The sequence below is a fragment of the Panthera pardus genome, unplaced genomic scaffold (genome assembly GCF_024362965.1).
Source record: "Panthera pardus isolate Hobbes unplaced genomic scaffold, ASM2436296v1 HiC_scaffold_21, whole genome shotgun sequence".
Lineage (NCBI taxonomy): Eukaryota > Metazoa > Chordata > Mammalia > Carnivora > Felidae > Panthera > Panthera pardus.
This window is the reverse complement of record NW_026526777.1, coordinates 12,803,056-12,812,711: the sequence shown is the minus strand read 5'-3', so window position 1 is coordinate 12,812,711 and position 9,656 is coordinate 12,803,056.

Genomic DNA, 9,656 nt, shown 5'->3' with positions numbered 1-9,656 from the left:
AAGTTGTCATTTCATTGATTTAAAACCAGTACAAGTTGTTACTCCTTGCTATGGCCATAAAACAATCTTTTCCTAGGGGATTAGGAACTTTTTATTTTCAGTCTAAGATGAAATTTTTAAAATATGTTTTTCTCACTCATGGATTTCCATAGTCCTAAAATAATCACTATTCAGTTGAGAGACAAGGGCATCAGATAGAGGAAGCAAAATAAAGCAATCTAAGGACTATATCTGGAAAAGAACATTAGGTATGCTTATTGACAAGTTTCACTGAAACAGGACCAACTGGATGTAAGTCAAATAGGTTAAAAGCCTACTAAGTTTTTGAAGGAATTGTATTGTGAGAGAAACCATGAGCATGGACTTTCATCAACCCTAGTCCTCCAACTTTCCATGACCACAAGGTTGGCATATACCTCAATGTCCACCTCCAATAAGTCCAAGGAGAGATACAGACCACAAAGAACATACAGGAGAGCAGAGCCAGGGTCCACGGAGAATAATAGACAAAGCACCCCCTTCCAGAGAACAGCCCCTGCTCCATCACTATATATTGGTTGAGGGCATGGGATCCCCACAAAATTGATCCCAAGTGAGTCTCTTCATAAAAACTATTAGAGAATAATACTGTAGAAAAAATATGTATATATCCATGAGGAAGAAGAAGGGTAAAAAAATATGTTAAGGAAGTAAATCAGTAAGAACTTATTGTTACAACTAAGTATTGCTTGGGCATCCTTGGGTGGCTCAGTCAGTTAAGCGTCCAACTCTTGATTTCCGCTCAGGTCATGATCTCACAGTAAATGAAATTGAACCCACTTCCAGCTCTGCACTGATAGCCTGAGCCTGGCTGGGATTCTCTCTCTCCCCTCCCCTGCTCACGCTTATGCACACACTCTCTAACTCTCAAAAAATAAATAAATAGACATAAAAAAAAACTAAGCATTGTTGTAAAAAAAAGTTCTAAAACTAAAATCTCATGATATTCACAAGTTATTTAGAGATGGACAAGTAGCAGTGGAAGTTAAAAGGAAGTTTGTGTAACAATTTGTTGTTGCATTTAGTCTTTCTCCATCAGGTATGCAATTTGGGGCTTTGTACTGTAAAGGCACCCTAGTCCCATGTGAAGTAAGGAGCACCAATGTGTGTCAGACCAGGCATCTGCAGGTTGTGCTAGACCAGCTGTCCCATATTGTAGACCTCTTTACAAAAGCAACGAGGGACAGAGAAGAGAATTGGTGGGAGGGAATGCTGACCTCTTGGATCCACGTGGTTTGACCATCGGTTTTGTGCTCCCTAAACATGTGGTCCCGAGATGGCTCTACATTTATTAATTACATGTGTTCTGATCACGGCTTTAAATTTTCGAGAGGTAAAGATTGGCTTCATCCACTGCTATGAACTGAATGTTTATAATCCACTCCTCAAATTCATATATTGGGGTCCTAATCCCCACTGTGATGGTATTTGGAAGTGAGGCCTTTGGGAGGTAATTAGGTTTAGATGAGGTTATGAGCATGGAGACCCATGATGGGATTAGTGTCTTCATAAGAAGAGAAAGAGACCAGACCTCTCTCTCTTTCTCTGTCCGTCTCTTTGTTTCTCTGTTCCTCTGTCTGTTTCTGTTTGCTTCTCTGTCTCTCTGTTTCCTCCATGTGAGGATAAAGGAAGAAGACAGCCAGCCATCTATAAGTCAGGAAGAGGGTTCTTACCAGAACCTAATGATGCTGGCATCCTGATCTTGAACTTCTAGAAACGTGAGAAATCCACTTTTGTTGCTTAAGCCACCTATGGCTTAAACTATGGGACTTGTTACAACAGATCAAGCTAACTGAACACTCACAAAAAGATAATGAACTTTATTTACAAACAAATTAAAATTAATGGAAATGTTTGTTTTTTAGGATTGAAGCAAAGAAACAACACAGTAAAATTTTTGCAAACCCAAAAGCAACGGAGAAAACTGAAAAGCCTGATGTCTGGAACACCTGTCTCTAGGAATCAATTTTGATCATAAAACTAAATGAAGCGTAGAGTGTTTTAAGACTTATATTTCCATCTTACTATCAGAAAGGAGCAATGGAGCAGTGGAATGAAAGCATAATAAAGGAAGACCAGCTTCATTAAGCTAGAAGAAGAAAGGGATTTCCTTAGGAAGAATGTTGAGATTTTAGGCAGATGAGGCAAATACAACGAAGAAAATGAGATCTGATAGCATGGGCTAGAATTATGGAAAGGGAAAACATACCCAGGTGTAGCTACTTAAAATAATAATAAAAATGTGGGGAGGGAGAAGAAGGATTTTAGTTACTTACATATCAGAAAGAGTGATTAAGGCTCAAAGAAATCTACCAGAGGAAGGGAGGCAAGATCTCATAGATCAGACTAAAAAGAATTCCCTGGAGGAACCATAATCAGGAAACTATTGATATGGATCCTCTTAAAGTTATTGATAGAGCCAATAAGTCCAATTGGAAGACCAGCCCTTGAAGATTAAGCATTATTAAGGGACATTTGGATGACATGGTTATAGTAAGGGGGAAGCAGTTATTGCCTATGCCTCCAAGAACCATGCCCAATAAGAAGGACAAAGGAAGGCGCAGGGAAGTTAAAACACTCAAAGGAAAGCCAGGCAGTGTCATGACTAACAGAGTGGGTCTGTGTTAGAAGTGGGTTTGAGGGAGGGTACCTCCTGAGTAGAATTACTCAACCTCTGCCATTAATGTAGCATAAATTATTTTTAAGCCCTGGAACATTCCAAAGTGGAGGGGGGTTTCTGCCTTGTGGAGGACATGGTGGAGGGATAGGTCCTGATAGGCAAAACCTCAGAAGCATCAAGAGCTCTTTCGGTGAGGAATGTGCAGAAGGGGATTCTCCTGTTGATACACATGGAGAAAATGTCCCTGAGAGTCATGTTTTCCTGTTCCCACAATTTCATACAGAGGCCACTGAAGCATCCATGATTCAGGCCTTAAAAGGTTTATTTGCCATAAATTTATTATTCATTCATTCATTTAGGTATAGACCTTGAGAGAGCTCTTCAGTATTGCATTACAATTTCAGAATTACAGGGCAAAAAGGGGAAATCAAGTTACAACTTAGAAGCATTTGAATGCACTGGGCAGAGAGGATTTAGCATTCCAGGATGGCCCAGACAACTCAACTTCTGGAGTCCTAAAGGCACTTCATCAATGCTCTGCTGTAGTTGCACATGGAATCCCAGTTCCACTCAGGTGCTGGAGTGAGAGGGGTCAACTGGGGGGAGTGGTTTTCAGATTTAATGATTGTGAACTTAACCTTTCCTGCATTTTCACTTAGAGCAAGGAAATTTTTGCTTTATCAATTTTATCAAACCTGCAGGTTTGATAACAAAAGAAATTTCATCATCAAATTTGAAGCATCTCTACATTGACTTACTATGGATGATCAGAGAATCCATTATTGTATCATTTTGTTTTATGCATTTGCTCTGGTAAGCTATATGGACCTACGTGTCTCCACATAATTTGGAATAGGGAATAGAGTAATGGTAGAGTGATCAGATCACTATCTTCGGATAGAACCGGGCTTGCCGTTAGTTCGATTAGTACAAACTCCGGCCCATGTCAGCAACAAAATCTAAACTGCACACTGTAGAATGAGGTAGATACACAAGAGAGGTTAGGGGTCCATGAGGACAGGAGCTGGACTATCATGAGGGAGTGTGTGTGTGTGTGTGTGTGTGTGTGTGTGTGTGAGTGCACATGTGTGTGGCGAGGTGGTGGCTAGTCATACCTCTGGTTTATTTTAAGCTTAATGGTTAAGAAATGAAAGTACCAGAGAATGTTCAAAAGGAACTGCTTTTCCCTTTGCCTTCTGGTTCTCTAAACCCTTTGGCTAGCACACAGTTCTGGCAGCTTGCCAATCTCTTACCTGCTCCTGAAGGAGGACTGAGTTATCTGATTGATGGATGGCATCCATGGTCCGGGTTTGTCAACTGAAGGGAACTGATCCACCGGCGGGGAGCCCCAGATCAATTTGAGACAGGAATTCTGCTCTAATTCTGGATGTTTCCGCAGGCACGCTAGCCCAAGTTCTCAACTTGAAACGGAGGAGCGAGTTCTTTTCATCAAGAGATGTGAAGTCGTGTTACCCAACTGATCTTATTGGGAATAAAGCTGATATTTTCATCTCCATCTGGGTCTGATTTCTCAAGTGCATCTGAATGTGAGAGGGGAAGAAAACAATATTATTAACTGCTTCCCTAAACATCAACCCCCCTCCCTATGCATCCTACGTTATTGCCTCAGCTTGGGGTGACTGACACCAAAACTCTCTCCCTTTAGGACAAATGCCTAACTGACAAGTAGACTTAACCCTAATTTACATTTTCCATAAAAAAGGAAGAACATGCAGTGGAAATGCAGAAACTTACGGTGAGTCACAACTACTTCGGAACGCTGGGTCCATCGCGATGTGAGCATGTGCACAGCAAACCATCTTCTCTGAGCTTTTCTCTAAAAAGCAGCTCGTATTGGGCCCAGTTCAACAATTGATTATTCTTTTTAGTATTAGGAATAACTTCTTAAGCAAAAGCAAATTTTTGAGATAATGTTCCCCAGTTTCTAGGTCATCATATTAATTTCTTTTAGTCCAGCCTTTGCCCCTGAAGAACGAGTAATCGAATCCAAACTAAAGAAGTTTTGCTTTATTTGCTAAATAAAAAAGTGCAATGTAAAAAATCTTATAAAGGAACATCTGTCAAGGGAAAGTCATACGTTCTTTACTTGGTAAAGTTCTAGTTTGTGCTCCGTTATTTATGGGACAGGTTTAAGATCATGTTGGGTGGCCCAGCTGTTCCTCCCGTGCATTAGGAATGTTGGGCCCTGCATACTTCTTAAATCCAAAAGCAATAGCTCTTTCCCTTATGATCCAGCTCAAGATGGAGTTAGAGTTGGTTGGACCAAAAGTTGAGCAGGGCCATAAACCAAAGCTGGGCTTTGCTTCTTCTGGTTTGCATGCTTTCTGTGGTTTATAGCGTGATCGGTAACCAGGAGAGCTCCATACAAGCAGCTCATTGCATCTGGGTAAAAATGTATGCAAAATTATAAACACTGGCAACAGCCTCAGCTGAGAGGAGGCACCATGTTTATTCAAGAATATGGCATGATAGTAATCCAACTTCTGGCATATGATTTATTTTTTAAGGCCAAAAGTCAAATGACCCACGTTAGAAGGCTTTTATTGAAGCCTCAGGCATGTAGTGCTCATTTGATTTTTAGAAGAAATCAACAAGACGCATAGGTGAGTAAAGGGGGAAAGGGTAGAGAGGGTTAAAAAAAAAAAACCTCTTGCTAACATGAAATCCATTTTAGAGATTTTTTTTTTTTAATCTTTGAAAGAGTGATATTACTGGACCAAAGGATAGCCTCTCCATAAAGAAAACACTATACCACTTCTCAAAGTCATTCTTAATATGCATCTAAAGTTTCATTGTTAAAGAGTCAAATTTTCCAAATCAGAGAAAAGTATTACTTCATGGTTCCCAAGTTTCCAATCACTTAACGTATGAAACATTGAAGTTTAAGAGTCAAACGCTCCAAGTGAAAAGCATCTGTTTGATGTCGGCGAGGTCTCTGACAAATTCAGTGTTAAAAGACTCTTTGTGCTGTTCTTTGAAAATATATCACTTTGTAATAAATCTCTGGGCTCTGACACACTCAGTGATGAGGTTTGCTTTATAGACTTATGCAAGAGGATCTGTTCACCGCACCTGGCTCTCCATGAGATGAGAGTGGCAGATTTTAAAATCTAAATTAACATACAGCTTCACATTTAGGTGCTGACCTAAGGATCTGTATTTTCTTTTCATTCAGAACATACATTCCCACAAGAGTCAAAGCTCCTGGCCTTTCCAACTTTATATTTCTTTTCCATTTCTGGAAAAGAAGATACCAAATTGTAAAAGAGGCAAGAGATTAAAGCTGCTGAAATATTACCTATGGAAGGGGCTGACTCCATGTCATCATGGTGCATGGATTGCGAGATTGTTTGTACAATTATTTCAGCCACTGCGGGGGCTGGTGGATTTGCACGGAGAACGAATTCAATGTGAGATATTCTGTTTTGTGGTTGTTTCAAGGCATGGAGGCCATGGTAAAAATGGGTATCTTACTCAACATTGAGGAGTATTGTGATGGTCAATTAGTAACACATTTCATTAGGAAAATTGTATTATATGTTCACTATAGAATCTTCAGATAACACAGATAAGCACAAAGGAAATGAATCCCTCTGCTAGAAATAGTCGCTTTGGCATACACTGATTTCTGTTACACACACACACACACACACACACACACACACATGCTCATGAGCTGGTTCAACATGTGCCTTATTTTTTCCAGTATCTGGCCTTTATAAAAATGGGATCATCTTATTTGTAGTCTTTCTTTTATCACCTAACATCACTAATGTTTTTAAGATTCATCCATATTATTGAGTGTAATTCATTCCTGTGTAATATATTTCATAGTGTTAAAATACTACTATTTATATGCATTCTGCTGATAGCTATACATTTGAGTTGTTAAGAGATGTGTGTGTGTGTGTGTGTGTGTGTGTTTTATGAACACTACTGACATGAACATTCTTGTGTATGTCTCCTGATAAGTGTACAAGAGTCCCTATTGTGATCCATAAAATACTGGATCATAAATTATGCCAACGTTTGGCTATGCAATAAAATATCAATTTATTTCTCGAAGTGGATTATACCCAAGACTCCCACCCAAAGTATATAAAAGAGCATTAAAGTTGTGATTGTTTCATATGGTTACCCATACTGGATTTTTTTCTTTTTTCTTTTTTCTTTTCGTTTTAGCCATTCTTACTTGTGGGGGTGTCATGGTATGGCATTGGGCTTCAATTAGCATTTCTCTCATGACCAGTGAAGCTAAGCACCTATTCATGTGTTTAGTAGACATTTGGATTTTTTTTTTTTTTTTTTTTGCGAAATGTCTGTACATATCTTTTACCCACTTTCTACTGGCTTTGTATTCTACTTAATGAACTGTGGGAATTTAATAACACATTTTGAGCTTGTTGTTGAATAAATTGGTGGCAAATATTTTCTCCCGTCCTCTGATTTTACCATCCCACTCTTTTTATGGTATCTTTTGATGAACAGAAACTCTTACTTTTAATTTAACCAGTTTATTAAATGTTCCTGTTTTAGCTGGCACATTTTGTGTCTCACCAATTGTGTTTAAAAATATATTTGCCTTCTCCAAAGTCACAAAGATATTTTCCTGTGTTCAAGTCTGAAAGTTTAGCTGTATTACCCTTTATAGTTAGATCTACATTTTCTCTGAAGTTGATTTTTGTGTGTGGTGCAGTAGGATTCAAGATTCGCTTTTTTTCCATATAAATATTCAATTTACATAGCATCATCTACTGAAACGACTATGCTTTCCTACCACTCCCCTGTTACTTTTGTCAGAATCTGGTGCCCATACATATGTGAGTCTGTTTCACTCGGCTCCGTTGGCCTATTACATCAGTGGCTCAAAATATTCATATTATTTTATAATAGGTCTCATGCTGGTAGCATAAATCTTCCAACCTTTTAATTATTCTTGTAGTTAGACTTGCCTGTTGCAAGCCCTTTGAATTTCCTTTTAAGTTTTAGAATCAGCACGTCACTATCCACAAAAAAAGTTGACATTTCTGCTGGAATGTATTGAAGTTATAGTTCAATTTGGGGAAAATAAACATCATTACAATAATGACTTTTGCTTTTAATGAACATGGTATATATTCCAATTATTTAGGATTACTTTAGTTTCTCTTGATAATGTTTTGAATTTGTTTAATTATTTTTGGTATTTAATGTAGAGGTATTATATTTACTCACAGATGTATGCTGATTTTTTATTTAAACGTAGTTTTTAAATTTAATTTTGTCTTTGTCTTTGTTGCTAGTATGTAGAAATACAATTTGTTTTATTGATCTGGTATAAGGCAAACTTGCAAATTTCACTCATTAATTGTAAGAGTTTGGTTGTACATCATTTGGGTTTTCTATGTTTAAAATCATTTTGTCTCCAAAATTGCAATTTTATTTCTTCTTCTCCAATTCAGAAGGCCTTTTATTTCTTTTCTTGCCTGTTGCACTAAGTAGGATCTCTAGTTCAATGTTTGAGCTAGAGTAGACAACACTGTCCCATTGCCAATATCAAGGGAGGAATCTTCCAATAAATAACAAATAAAATGATGTAGGGATTTTATAGATACACTTCATCAGATTAAGGAAGTTTTCTTCTATTCCTAGATTCTAAGAGTTTTTAATCATGAATGGATGTTAAATATTATTTTTCTATTAGAAAGATGATAAACATGAAAGAAAATCCACACGATCTTTCTCCCTTTTCTCTGAATGTGACACATAACATCGATTGAATTTTGAATTTTAAAACCCACTTGGTCATGATGTACTATTCCGTTTATGTATTGATAGAATTGGTTTGCTAATATTTTATTTAGGATTTTTTCATCTCTTTTAATCAGATAAATTTGCCTGTAATTTTCCTTTTTATAATGTTCTTATCAGGGTTTTCTATCAAAGTTTAATTGCATCATAAAATGAGTTAGGAAGTGTTCTTTTTTTCCTATTCTCTAGAAAAGTTTTTATAATATTGGTTTTATTACTTCCTTAAATATTTGGGAGAATTCACAAGTGAAACCATCTGGGCTTAGAGTTTTCTTTGTGGGGAGGTTACTTAATAATGAATCCAATTCCTTAATAGGTAAAGAACTATTTTGATATTCTATTAATTTTTGTGTTAGTGTTGGTAGGTGTATTTTTCAGGAAATGTGTACTTTTATCTAAATTTTCAGATTTATTGGTATATAATTGTCTATAATTTTCTCTAATAATATTTTTAATATCTATACAAAGCCTAGTAATGGCCATTTTTATCAGAAGGCTAATTTGAAGCCCCCTGCTTTAATAATCAGTCTTTTTAGTCTTGCTAATTTTCCTTTTGAAAGAACCATCTTTGGCTTTGTTGATCCTTCTGATTGGATGTTTGTTTTCATCCTCTTCTCTATTTGGTTTATTTGTTGTGATTTGTCTATTTGTTTAAGATAGATATTCAACTGTTCCTTTAAGCTTTTTTCTTTTTTCCCAATAAATATATATTTAAGACTACATGCTTCCTTCTCTGTATGGCTTTAACCACATCTACAAGTTGTCATATTTTAACTACCATTTAATTTAAATTGTCTTTCAACTTTCGCTGTGGTTGTTCTTTTTAAACCCCATTTGATCATGATGTACTATTCCTTTTTATGTATTGCTAGATTTGGTTTGCTAATATTTTATGTAGAATGTTTTCATCTATTCCATAAGATAAATTTGCGTGTAATTTTCCTATTTGTCATGTTCTTGTTGGGTTTTTCTATCCAAGTTTAACTGCATCATGAAATGAGTTAGGAAGTGTTTGAGTTAGTCAATGGGTGACAGTTTCTTAACATTTATTAAATTCTTAAATTTGGTTCTTATATTTTCACTTTTGGGGTTTAAATTTGCTTCTTTTATGTATAGATTCCAATTTTCTGCTGATATCCTTGACCTTGTAATTACAACTATTTTGATATCCACATTTGAAAAATCT